The following is a 14,780-nucleotide window of genomic DNA, read 5'->3' as shown; positions in this document are numbered from 1 at the left end:
ATTGCTGCCTTTGACAGGAATACCTCCAGGCCCAGTAACATTCGCTGCTTGAAAACCCTTCTTTCCTTGCACTATATCAAATTGTACAACTTCCCCATCTCCTACACTTTGCAGGTAATTTTTAGGGTTATTCCTTTTAATGGCAGTTGTATGGATGAATAAATCTTCCCCTGTATCATCTCGTGTTATAAATCCATAGTTGTTTTTTACATTGTACCATTTCACAGTTCCTGTGACTTTCGTGGCTACGACTCTTCCTATCACGTGCTTGCGTGTTCGTCGTGGCTGCTGGTCCCGTGTGGCCGCCGCCTCGCCGACTCCGATGTCTCGGCCGGGCCCCCGCGTTGCGGCTGCTCCGCGCTCTCCGAGCGGCGCTGCTCCGGCGCGTGTCTGGGCTCTGTGCGGCCCCGCGTTGCCATCGCCGCCAGCCCCGTGCCCTGTGAGCGGTTCTGCTCCGCCAACTCCACGCTGCTTTGAGAGCGGCCCCGTTTCGGCTCAGTGCTGCGCTGCGCGGCTTCTCGTGTCGCTGTGGAAACCGCCGCTTCTCCCTCCGCAGGGCTCTCCGAGCCGTGTGCTCAGAGCGGCCTGCCACGCCGATGCCCCGGTTCCTGGCTGCTCGTGGCCCACGGCACCCGCGGCACCTGCGGCATCGCTCCCTCACTCGCGGCCGTGTGGCCGGGGACCCCGAGACAGGGATGGGGTCCGCGATAAGGCGCGCGCTCCCGAGGGGGCCGGGCGCATCCAGCACAGGCACCTCTGCCAGCATGGCTGCAGTCATGTGCTCCCAGGATGGCGGCCGCACGGCCTCGGCCACAGGATAAGTATGATCCTCTGCTTTAGGGGTAATGGGACCATACAAATGCTCCTCAAGAGCTTCACTGATTACAAGGGATGCACGGAGAGCTTCTATCACTAGTCCATGTTCTGTTTGATCCCTTACCTTATCCCAGATCTCGTCCCAAAAATACCCATGACTAGTTCCAGGAGGTTCAATATCAAAAAGTAAGTCTCGAGAAATATAGAAGAAACTTTTGAAAAGCCAGTTAAAAAAATGTTCTAGATCTCCCGGTTCCAATACTTTTTTGTTTTGTTGTTCAAAGATTCCTTTAACTTCTAGATACATTTTTTTCTGTGGCTCAGAGAGCCCCATTTCCCACAATTCTTCCATAGTCCAGAGAGAATATCCAAACCAAGATGAGAAGAGAGAGATCTAGAGTGGTTTTTACTCACGAATTTTCTGTCCTTAGGGATCGGTGTCCTGCCCGCATTCTCCCCACCATTTGCTACAGTGGGGATACTGTAACACGCATATATCAAACCAGGAGTCCCGTGGAAAGGAAATATATATGGCCAGATGCTTGCTAGCTGTTTCAGAGAGATGTTTATTTCTCCAGCCGCATGGCCGGGGCTCTGCCGAGGAACTGTTCCAGTCCCCGGCCCAAGGGTCCTTCTGCCCGCGCAGGGAACACAAACCAACCAATGGGAACGAGGCTGAGCAGGGACAGGGAAGCCCCGTGTCTGTGCCCTCAGGGCCCCTCTCCCAGGGCTACACGGCAGGGGAGGGACCCCAACATTAGCCTTTTATATTATATATTAACCAGATTTGCTTCGTCTTACTTGTTGAACCTGTGCTGCGCTGCAGCCCCAAAGCACAGGCACAGACACAGATTAAAGGCGAAACATTGACTCTGTGGCACAGAGATTGGAGTATTCAGACAAGGATCCTGCAACTTGAGCAAAGGCCTCTGTTTCTGGGGTTGTATATGAAATTTGCATGAAAAAGTTATTGAATAAAATCATGAGTCATGCAGTGAAAGGCATGTCTGGGAAGCAGAAAATATGTGTGAGGATCCCAAACAGTCAAGTGACTAAAACCCATCTGGTCTGAGTGCCCATCCTGTCTGAGTGCTTTAACCAATGTATGGGTAAAGGGCAACCCTCCTCTGGTCGTATATAAAATGACTCTGAGGCATTCCTTTGTACCAAAAATGCAAGAGGGGTGTCTGAGTGAATTAATTTCTAGTTAAAAATCTACTCATGCATAGAATCTAAGGTGTATGTATAGGCAACTAAGCCATATGTCTAAGACAGACAATTAATTTTAAGTACACTCCCCTTTATGGCATGTTCTACCAAACAAACTACTTGTTTTTCAGGCAGTTGTCAGTCCCAGGCAGTCTCTGGGGCCTGAATTTTTGCATTTCTTATGAAATGAACTGAGGCATCTAAATAAAATTCTGTTGGGTTTTTTTTCCCCATCTGGTCCCTTTCCTTCTGTTTCATTAATTTATAAAATTTCCTTCTCTTCTTGTCAGGTGCTTTGTTCTGTGAGAGACTTGCAGTAGAGAATTAATGTCACAGAATGTGTGAAGAATTAATGTTGATCTGCTACTACAATGGTATTTTCAACATAAACTCTGTGACAGTACTGTATAATGCAAGACAGGAGTCTGAAATAACTGTGAAATCGCCTAGCAATTTAAGGGTCACATTAGCTGCAAAGAAATATGCTTATGCAAAGCAGTGGTACTGGATACAGTGAAATATTGCTAAATAGGAGAGAACATCTCTAAAGAAGCTGAACAGAATTCGTGACCTGCATCAAATAAAAATCTCTTTAATGAAAAGTATACGAACTCTGTACACAGTAGCCTTGAACAGAGAGTGAAGTTTTTTGGCAGATACTCATCTGATCATAAGTCATCCTAATCGAGCTCACAAGGTCACTGTCTAAAAGAATTAATGTACTCCTGTCATGATTTAGGAGAAAATTGAGTAAGAAGTGCAAAGATGACTTTACATCTCTGTTTGGTATAGGTGTGACTGAACCCCCCTATGGTATATGATACAGCTGTCATCAGTTCACGTCTGGTGTCTCCAGGTCAGGATGCATGATAATAGGTCTGAGTGGGTGCAGAGCAGGCTGTAATTAGAAACCTGGAAATGTGCTGCACAGTAAAATGCTTGAGAAGTTGCCACAGAGAAGGTTAATGGGGTTCTTGACCAAAGCTGATGAGTATTGAAGCAGAGGAGTGGAACTTATACATGCACCTGAGCCTAGGAGACAAATGCAACTAGTTCCATTGGCTCAGACCACAGTTTTCAAGTTGGATTTCAAAAATATTTTGGGGACAAGGATGGGTAGATCCCTGACAAGCCAAAAAGCCAATGTGAGGAGAAGGAGGTATCTAAAACTAGTAAGAGTCCACTGGCGGAGAAGTGGGCTCTTACTAGAAAGGTTTAAATTCCTTAGATTTCTGCCTCTTTCCCTACATTAAGCACCACCTTATCCTACATTAAGCCAAGACAATGCTTCTACGGATGTGAAGAGGATGTACTTTGAGAAATCTGACTGCAAAGGCTGACAAGAGAGAGAGCACAGATGTCTTTTGGCCTTCTAACTTATGTACTGCCTTCCTCACACTGGCTTGTGTAGTACTTGAATTTTTGTTTGTATAGTGATTTTTCAATCTATTACTAAAAATACAACACTCAAGAGAATAAAATGGAACTTATTTTTGAGAGCTCTGTTCCATAACTTTGGGATCCACTGAGTTATACATTTAATTATCACTGCAAAAGGGTGTTTTACAAACATATTCATTTCTGACTGTAAAGCAGGAACTGATGAAACAACCTGCTTCCCACCCAAAAGTTAATTTCTCCTCAAGTTACATTGCAACATTGAGCAGTTTCTTAGCTGGCCTCTACAAGATCTCACAAATCATGACAGATTTTTTCAAATCAAAACCTGTACCAAGAGCCTAAATCAGTATTTCCAGCATGGCAATACATAACTTTAATTTCAAAAGTACTCGGTGCTTAGAAACTCCCAGTGGCCTCTGTGTAAGCTCTCACTACTTTGCTGAGTGTTTTAGAATAAGGTTGCTTTTCAGATTCAATGATATTGGAGAAGCCCAATTAGTATCGTCAAGTCCTAAATATTTTGGATCAGTTCTTATTCATTGTATCTCACTCATAGAGTGATAACTCCCCGGAAGTTTTTGGCCAATAGTTTTGTTAGTTTCGGGGGTTTTTATTATGCCACAATAAAATATTAGGCTCTAATTTTAAAGAAGTCTTAATGTTGCAAAATGATAGAGAAGCCAAAAGAATAATTGACTGTGAAAGTAGCTACAAAGTAGGTCATATGGCCAAAAGCAAATCTTCTGTTCTGCTATCATATTCTTACAGAAGTGACAGTAATATTAAGGGTATTTAAGAAATTACAAAAACCAGAAAATTTTAAGTTAAATGATGACTTGCAGAAGTGCTGAGTACCCACAAATCTGACTCAAGTCATAGGAGCTGCAAGCACTTAACACTGCTGAAAATCAAGGAAAATATTATTGCTTGCTTTTAGCTTCTGCTGATACGTCTTTATAATGCAAGGATTTCTGACGATGAGAGCTTGTGATTTCTGGTGACACAGCACTGTATGTAGTCCCCAGGCTTTGCAAAGAAGGCCACCAGTAACTTCTGCTGAGACTGGTGTGAAGGTCTTGTTCCATGCTCACATCCCAGAGCTCTGCAGAAATCTTGGCATCCTGTTCATGGGATTGCACAGGTCTGGGCTAAGCAGAGGTTATGAAAACCTTGAACTGAATGAAATGCCTCCTGAAAGGGCTTCCCACTGTGCAAGGGGGATAGACAAATACTTAACTGAAATGACTTAATATGCCTTGCATAAACCTCTTGCTGATTATGAGCGACCAAAAGAGTAAAAGAAAGCAAGTAGTGCTCCGTCTGTCTTTTCCTTCTTGACCCTGTTCCTCTGAGCTTCTGTCTATTAAAAACATTGTAATATTGCTGCTACCATCTGTTCACTTGGTGAAATTGGCAGCTGTGAATCTAAGACAATTCAGCTGTAAAAAGAGAATTATTTATTATTTATTTCCCAAGAGTAATAGGAAGTTTGACATAATTTTAATGATACCTGAAAGAATAGGCAATAACATAGGAGTGAGGAAAGAGGACTGCTTTGTATGGAACAGCCTCATATCCAGAGATGAGGATCTTCCAGTTTTTATATATTGAAAATTCCTATAATAGGGTAGACATGTGGAAAAGCTTGAATGCTTTTAAGTCACTCTGAAAACAATTAAACCTGGTCCTAATTATTTTCTTGTGTGGGTATTTTTTTATTTTTCCCCCTAAACAACCATGAGAAAGGCATCTGCTTTTCCATTCTCACACCCTTCCACTGCAATAATAAAATAGGATCAGCATTGTTGACGAGGCCGTGTCATACATTAATTTGGTTTTTTAAAAACTTTTGTGCATGAGCTATACAAAATAACAAGTGCTAGATTGTTGCGGACTAGAAAGTGAAATATCTCACAGGAACAGTTGAACACTTTTCAAAATATTGTTGTTTTGAATGGGAGGTTAATTGGAGAGAAGTTATTTTTTCTCATTGCAGGCAGAAAAAAATGTGGAGAAAACTCATTTTACCTGCCACCCTGGGAACTCAGGAATCAGTCATTACTGTCTCAGAGGAACACATTTAATTCTTAATCAGCACAGTCAAGGACTGCCATGAACCAGCAAGAGATGTAGGATTACATTTAGTTGAACTTTGATATGACTTGACAAATATGTGGAAATTCACAGTGTGTTCACAGTACCAGGTTGACTGTTTATAACCCTTTGATATTTCTTCTCTGAAAGCAGTGACAGAGAACAGCTAAGCACATCTGAACAGTACAAAGCAGTCATATAAATGCACTGTATTATTACTTTTCCTCTATGTAGAAGACATTGGAACTTCTTTATTAACTACAGAAAAATATAGAGCCTTATTTATGTCCCGATCCCAGGAGGAGCAGGAGCATCTGTAATTGTTAGAGTGCCTTCTGTGCTAGAAGATGACTTCAGCAGAGGCTTTAAATGCTCAGCACTCTCAGTTTCAAGCCATTAGCATTCATCTCCCTCGAGGGAATATGGAATTATTACTCATACATGAAATGAGATGCTGCTGAGGTTAGCAGCCCTCATAGCTCTTTCCAGCTTAATGTCAAAATGAGCAAGTGTCACCAATATGTGTTTTCAACCGAGATTAAGAGAGGGCTTGAAGAGGGCTGTGCAAGGCAAGGTGGCAACTGTCCTGGATGGCAGCCTTCTGCTCGTGGGCTGCTGATGTTGCCCTACCTGCAAATGGCTCCTCTCCTGGATTATGTTCCTACTTAATCTGACTAGACAGGATGAGAGGGTGCAAAGGCAACCACGGAAACTCGTGTGAAAGGGAACTAACTCCTTGTTCAGCCTGTATCTGGGATGCGACATTAGATTTCAAATGGTGGCTGTCAAATTCACATGGTCTTGTTCAGGGTCAATGTTCAAGGTTTCAGGGGCACCATGGGGTTGTGGGTTTAGATTGTTGGGGCCTACTGAACATATTTTTATAGGAGATAGGTCCCATATTTAGAGAAGAATTAAAACCAAACTGGGTTAGGCTGTCATCTGACAGTAATAAAGTGGGATACTACAGCAAATGAGAGAAATGGTTTAACTGATAATTTAGGGGAGTGACTTTCAAAAGGGTATTTGGACATAGCAAGCTAAGGGTGCTTTTGCTGTGCTATTCCAAAGCTTGTCCTGCCATACCTTCCCTACTCTTAATACTGGTTCATGCCAGAATTAAGGCTAAGTATTTCTATCCATATTATAAGCACAGTTTAATCTCATAAGCGGTAACACAATGTCAAAGAAACTGTGCCCAGACAGAAGCCACAGTGAAATAATGGAGACTGCCACTTGTCTCAGTAAGAAATGCCATTCTCAGCACAGAAATTATTCTTGACTGTATATTCCTGCCATTATAATAAAAAAGGGAGGAATTTTAATTAAATGGCACATACTGTTCAAGTTTCCAGCTTCTGAGCTTGGCCAAACCTGCACCCCAGAGCCTGCATGTGGTGTTTCCCCAGAGCTCCTTCTCTCTCCATCACGTCACAGCAACAGCACAGTACAGTCCAAAAAGTACAGGTACTTTTCCTTTGCTCAGTCTGTAGAAGGAAGGCAGCTTGCACTGCTGTGCTGAGATACGTGGGGTGTTATTTGAGAATTATTTTTCCTTTTATTTTTTAGGCAAATAATTTCATCAATATTGCAATGTATTTAACAAACATTTTAAGACTATAAAATCCAAACTAGCTAAAAGAAGCATTTTCTTATTTTCTCTGCTTTACCTCCCCAGTACATCATCTACAGGACAAGTAGATCTTTGCCACTGTCAGTAAACCAGCATTGAAAGAATATGATTCCTGAGGACTGTAATGAAATTTGCATCAAGAGAAGGCTGAATTACTGAAGGATAAAGAAATACAATTACATTTTTTCTCTACAACATGTGGTCAGGCCACTGAGCTCACTTGTATTTCATTCCTGGAAGAAAATTGATATGTTGAGAATATTGTATTTAGTGTTTATCAAAAAAAATCACACAGTCTGGAATTCATATTCACATAAGATCATGGTGGGCTTTGTATTTTTCTATAGAAAATTATCTCATGCCATTTCCGTGGTTGTCTAATCTGAAATCATACAAGCCATGTTCAAAGAACTGTGGGAAAGTGAAGCGACTGGATGGCAGTGCAGTATAGAGGTGAAGCGGTGAAAGAAACAGTAATCATATAAATAATAGATGAAATTGCTTTAAGCACAAGAGAAGAGTGATGCAGTATGTGCCCCTCAAGGCCAGTGTAACTATGGCAACAATGATGCATGTACTGTCATCATTGCAGATCAGCCATACAAATACCTGAGATGGACCATACATGGTCTGTACTTGTACTGTAGTCACTCTCTAGTTGTTTTTTCATTGCTGAGCACTCTTCATGTTTTGTCTTTACATTTTTAGAATGTTTACAACAACTCAAAGAGAAGTACCATCTCAGTTAATAAGTCAAGACCATTTTCCATGAGAGAGGGCGAATATGGATGTGTATGTGTGTGTTCATATGTGTGCTTGGGGATTGGACATGGACACCAGCCCTGGGACCCTCTAACCTCCCTGCTTTCAAGGCTCAGGTTTATGAGACATACCTCTTTTGGAAAGAGCTGCTTTAGGCAATATTCTAGTTTGGTGCATGTGTTTCACATCACTTAGACTACAGCCTAGAGAAGGAGGATTGTTTTGTATATTCTCCAACTGCCTTGTACTAGCTTTGGCTGCAATTAGGGATGATTATATGAGATATTACGTATCTCAGGACATGTAATTTCCAGCTGGCTCAGAACAGACTGACCTGTTCACACTGTGGATAGATAAAGCTCTTTAAACCCTCAGTGTGCAAGCCAGGAACCACAGAGGCATGAGGCCCAGAAGAACTCGTACCATGTGTTAATTCTCTGCATCTCATAATCAAAACTTCTTTTATCTATCTATTCCTTCTTCTCGGTTTACAAGAACTTGCTTGTTTTAGCTATTTAACAGTGTAGTTATGTCCCTGTGGATGCTAAAAAGCAGGAGCAGAGGAATTTTCCAGATGCTGAAGCATTTGTGAAGTTTTCCTTTCTCATGCTTTAGATGAGAAACAGTGAGACACTATTCTGTTAACTAACTCTCTATCTGACACCTGCAAGGTCTTGTTTTGGTTCACTGAAGAAAATATTTTGAATTGGGTGGTTATACCGCTCAGCCACTCACTTTGGTGGGTGGCTAGCCAAGGGGCCAATCATGTAATTTCTCTTTTGTGATCCATGCTATAAAAAGGTGGGATTTTGGCATTAAAGGGTCATCTTCAACCATATCTTCTCTGACCTGAATGCATGTCGTTTTTCGCTGTCCCTGCGTGCAAGAGCAACATGTCCCCATCCTGCTGATACTGCTATTGCTGCCAGAATGTAAATTATGTTCACTTTATAAATGCCAGTATTTTCAGTCTTCTTTGAACATGGATAAATAGATAGCAATCCTTAAAGGTCAATTCATATTCAGAATTGCTTAACTTAATTACAGGAATGGATTTTGAAATGGCATTGTTCATCACCCTGTGACACACTGTGTCACACTCCATCATTTACATTGCAGGCAATGATTTCTTGTGCCTTTTCGATCTACCTGTACTTTATAAATGAGAAGTTCCTTTTGTGGTTCACAGAACATCTGAAAAGGGTATATTACATATATTCAGTCTGTCTCCTGAATTGTAAAAAACAGAATTTTTCATTCTTTTGAAAGCTTATATTGCTATTTGCAGCACTGTCACTGTCTGAAAATACAGTTTAAAACAGAAACGTATCTGTATGAAGAGAGGCAAATAAAGACAAAAATACACAAATGTGGCATATATCTGTGGGATTTGTTTTGAGAATATCTGTATTCCCTAAACCTATAGTCATCCAGAATTGTTTAGGGCCACCTGCAAGTCTGGAAAAATTGGAAAAAACTGGAGGAGAGTTGCTTTGTGATAAACTCCATAAATGTCCCCAGTGAAATCCTAGATAAGAATCTGCTGCCTTGGAAGGATGTATTGATCACTCCTGTCCTCTGAACTGCTGCTGTATTTTCTGGCTTGGGAGATTGTACCCTTGTGGTTTCTTAGCCGTAGGTGATGCACTAGGTCTGCCCTCTGCCACTACTCAGTGGTAAAGTGCCTTTACACAGCAGGTGAAGAGATCCACAGGTACTGCTGAGTCCAACAGATGAAATGACAGGGTTTGGTATTATTATAACCATTATACCACTTGAGTCTCCAGTTAGCTGTTTTATGTTCATGGATTCCGATGTCCCAAGTGGATGACAGTATTTAGTCATAAAATGTTCACATAAATAATTCAGCTGCATTTGGCATGGTTCACACTGTAGCTACATGAAGTCAGTTGCAGTCTTTTTCATGTGTGGTAAAATGCATCCCAAGACTGAGAGAACCTCAAGCCTCATTTTCCCAAAAATGTGAATTCAATTTAATGAGCCTGGCTTTGTCTAAAAGAAAATATAAGTATGTTTTCAGCACTTGAAATTTTACAAACCATTTCTTGCTACACTGCATAAACCAAGTCGATGACCCAGAACTGAATATTAGCATTTAATTGGCTATTTTTCCTCTAACATTTGCTGTTATGAACTTCTTTTTTTTCCTCCCCTTTTCAAAGCCCTAGGTACTGAAATGTGTGGGAGAGGTTTGAGATAAGAAGTTTCTCATGCGATTGATCAGCACAATTTCCTGAGCCTCAGAAGTGCCTGAGTGTCACAAGGCAGCAGCAGCCTAGCAACTACTCACTCTGGACTAGCAGTGTATTGAGTTGCTCCTCTACACTCCACATAATTAGAAAATCTTTCCTCTGGATGTCTTTAATGAGAACAATGACACCTTATAAGCTTTACCTGAGTAAGAGGCATTTCAAAAGAAACACTTGATGACACATAGCTCTCATTTGTACATTCTACTCTCTGCTTTCACTGAATACCCAGCTGGGTGTTTGTTCCCTGGTCCACTACATACTGCTTGAGATAAGCATCCCTCACAACTGTTTTGGTGGGGTTTTAATTGATGGATAAAATCAACACATGATTTATTATTACACAACCATTTAACAGAGAATATCATAAGCAAAAATAAACTAAAAGACAGAAAAGAATGTACTTGTCACAATGGCTGTTGCTACAAACATCTATTTTTAAGCAGCTCTCATTTCTCAGTTATTCATTGTGTATAGAGACAAATTATACTGAAACATGTTATTGTAAGAGTAGTTACTCCTTTTTTGCGAGTGACATTTTATACATTGTATAGGATAATGTGATCCTTTTGATACAAAAGACAGAGCAGGACAGGAAAGAAAATTAAAGGTACCACAAACATTTATAGAAAAATTGTTTGAACAGGAAAATTGGAATTCAGAGCAAATGTCCAATGCTGTTTTTTGTCTCAGTATTTCAGTCCCATACTCATTATTCCATCTATTTCCATGAGAATGAAAAAACACACTGTGAAGGGAGACCTGTTGCATGAAGGCAAGCTGAATTTCTTTGCATTTCTATCAGTGGACAATTATGGATGCTTATGAAAGCAGCAGTATAATGTTGTGCTTGGAAAACCACTTTAGAGATCCGACGAGTGGATGGAAGTTGATATGACAGAGCTTCATTTCTGCTCCAACCCTCTCTGTGAAAACCTAATATAAACTAAACCAAATGATAAATACAGAATGTCTTCCTTAATATCAAATATTGATTAAATCATAAGAATAGAGACCTTGGCAGTCTATTTAATACTGCTGACTGTATTCACTGAAAGCACTATGTGTAACTAGGTTTGGATACCATACAATATAGATCCAGATATTATCTTCCTTTGATGTGTTTATAGATGACTAAACTCTCAGGGAGGTCGTTTTAGGCATATTCCTTAAACCTCCCAGTCTTTAAATGATGTTAGGAAGACATTTTCAAGTACAAACGTATTCATACAATGTTTATGGTTGCTGGTAAAATTGTTATGGATATACAATTTTTACATGCTATATTGACATGTTGCCATTCTGCTTTCTCTGTTTATAGTTTCCCAAGATTATACTTTAGGGGAATAACAGGATGGTAAAGGTATCCTGAAGCGGCAAAAGCTTCTACACAAGTTGTAATGCTAAGCCTAGAATCATTTTTGTTTTAAACAAAATGGGAAGGGAAGATCAATCTGTCTTGTAATCATAATGAGTAATAATTTTTCAGATTTTTGCTGCAGTTGAAAACCAGCTTTGTTAGTTCAATGAAATGGTAGTCAGGATTATGAAGTAATCCTTTTTGATGAAAATGAGGAATATGAAATAGCATAATCATTTCATTTTAACAGTTAGACATAACAGCTTCCAAATGCATGCTGTTGAGAAACAAAGGAGAAAAGGGGCACTCTCAGCTTGTCCACTTTATGAACACAGGTCAGAGACAGCTACAGCCTCAGTGGAGTAGTTCTTTGCAGTGCTTAATGAACTGAGAAATTAGTTTTCGTACTTTGGAGTACTCAACTTTAAAGAACACCTGAACATCCCTGAAAATTTTTAATGCATCTGCATCAATCAATGTTGCAGTGAAATATTTATATTTGAAGCAAAACATTTATGAAAAAAGATTAATGTTAATCTGAACTGTATTTTAAATGCCACTACCTGTAAGGCAGTATTGCAGAGGGGGAAGTCTCCTTCAGCAGTGTGGTTTTAGAGAACAGATACAGGACAATGCCAAGAGCATAGTATGAATATCTACAATACTTACATTAGATCATAATTTCTAGCATATTAGAAGACTGCCTCATGATATGTTTAAATCTGAAGGCAACCAGACTGCTCTCACTGGCAGGCCTCCTCAGAGATCTGCTGTCCTACAGCACTGGCTGACACCATGCTAATTCAATGTCCCCTCTTCCCTAGCCCTTAGTGATCTCCTGCATCTTGGTTTGAGGGTTTTTTTGGAGGTGTGTGCTTGTGGGATGCTCATTCTCTTCTTTATATTGTTTTGCCTCAGATTAATTTCCCTGGATTTCATCAGATTAATCTCAACTAGCTGTGAGTTTGTATAGATGGAAAAGAAAGCTATGGGCGAGCTGGTCCCCAAGACTCCTTTCTGAGTCAATAGTGAAAAACAGGATAGCTTAGTGTTTGAATATGTCTACCTGGCCTGGTTTTGATGTCTGCATTAGGATGGGATGCATCATATCCCAGAAGTATTTCTTTCCTTTGAATCCAGGGAGAAGCTGTATGACTATAATGAGCTATAATTCATACACAGATGTCTACATTATTTGATCAGAAGAACTGCACTCTTTGAGTGCTTTGGTCAGAATAATAACAACAACAACAACAAAAAAGTCATACTGCATATCCCATGTAGCATTAAAACTCCAGATTTGGTGGGAAGTTTGGAAACACAATCACACTTCTGAGGTCAGTTAATTTTTAGGGCTTCATCTTAAACCAGCTAAGTCAACAGTACATTTTTATGGCATAATGAGGTCTTACATGCACCCTGGGATTAAAATCTCTTGAGTTAATGAGGTATTTGGTGGATATGAAAGAAGTTTCTTTAAAGATCTCTAGGTAAAATGATTTAAGCCTCTTATATGGTCAAGGATTTAATGCCAACTTGCCAATCAATAGCACTTCTGCCCCTATCCAGAGTACAAGCTGAAGTAGAGTTCACTCACTCCACTTGGTTGCATTACAAGAACCAGAAATTCCTGTTGTGAACAGCACCTCGTTCTGGTGGTAACTTAATAGGGCACCTTTTGCCACTTCTACGTATTTTGAATTATGAAAAAATAGCAGAGTGCCAAAATTAAGCAAGAAAATATATGCCCAGAAGGAAAAGAAGCCATATCTGCTGCCATTTTATCTGTTTCAGTTGGCTGGCAAAGCAAACTCAGTGCCTGAATCTCTTTGCAAGGTTTTGACCACGCCCTGTTGTTGCACTAAAGGCATGAGCAGCCTCTCCTTTGTTGTGTACTCATACTGAGGGGAGCACTGAGGCAGACCAGTCGTGGGTGGGGGAAACTGCTGTGGGCACTGTACATGCACACCTCTGGGAGAGGTAGGTGGAGGGGCAGCTCCCTGGAAACTGCACAGCCCTTTTCCTCTTCTCTTACAAGTAATTTTGTGTTCACTGACACCTCCCTTTTAGGGTTACGTTGAAAGTCAAACCTGAATGCACAGGTCAGTTAAGACTCAGATCAGGCAAAACACTCAAGCGCACCAGTCCTGTTATATTTACATGTGGCATTTTTATCACTGTAGGGGAAGTTTTAGCAGAGCTGCAGCCACAGCCAGCTTTCAGACTGTTATCCAGATCACTCAGCTGAAAAAAATAACAAATCTAAGCTACTTCTCATTTGGAGGGAATGGAAAACTTAGCCCAAATTCATTATTTGATGTTTCTTGACAGAAGACTTTTTTTGTGTTTGTGGAAAAAAAGAAGAAAAAGAATCATCATTACCTTAAAAATACTTTCACAGAATGAAGTTTCTTCTGCTCCCTCACCTTTGCTTTGCAGATATTTATCCTGCAGTACATGCCTGGACAACTAACAGAAATAAAATTTGGACTCATTATCTTCTGAGGTGTAACTAAATCCCTGTAGCAGAACTAATCTAAATGAACACCATGGGGCAAACAGCAGTGAGTCAGCAAACCTTTTGCTGCAGCAAATTTTTCTTTGTAAGTATAATACTGTTTTCGGGATGAAAGTGTAAAAATTTGTTCAGACAGCACACTGTAAGGCACATAGATTCTCAAATTCACATTAGGAAACTCAAAACACATACCGTGTATCCACAAACCTTTCCCAAATGATTTCACATTTAGAAGCTACAGGACAGTGGCTTGTAGGCAAAAAGCTAGTTTGTTGAATTAAACACTTATTGCTGCCACCTACATTGGATCTAAATTGCTTAATTTAAATGACATTAACGGCATACAGAAAAAAAAACCCAAATTTCCTAGAATACTAGGAAAAGTGGAAATATACCTTCTAGCCACGTGATATATTTTTGTCATGACATTGAGGTGTAAAATACAGTCTTCCAGGGCTATACTCCTGGCCACTACAGACAAAATTTGAGATTATGGCTTTTTTATCCATTACACATATAAAAAGTTTAATTAGCACACTCCCATTGAAACTACAAAGCTCTATTGGTAAATATTTTTAAGAAGCTTGTTCAATAGCTGAAAGAATAAAATGGTTTAAATCTGCAAATATTTAGAGAAATTCTGCCATATGGCACATGGAATTAATTTATCATTACTAGGAATTATTATGCTGGCTAATATCACGCAAAAGAAATATA

Source organism: Corvus cornix, chromosome 2 (genome assembly GCF_000738735.6).
Source record: "Corvus cornix cornix isolate S_Up_H32 chromosome 2, ASM73873v5, whole genome shotgun sequence".
NCBI classification, from domain to species: domain Eukaryota; kingdom Metazoa; phylum Chordata; class Aves; order Passeriformes; family Corvidae; genus Corvus; species Corvus cornix.
Note: the sequence above shows the minus strand (reverse complement) of the source record.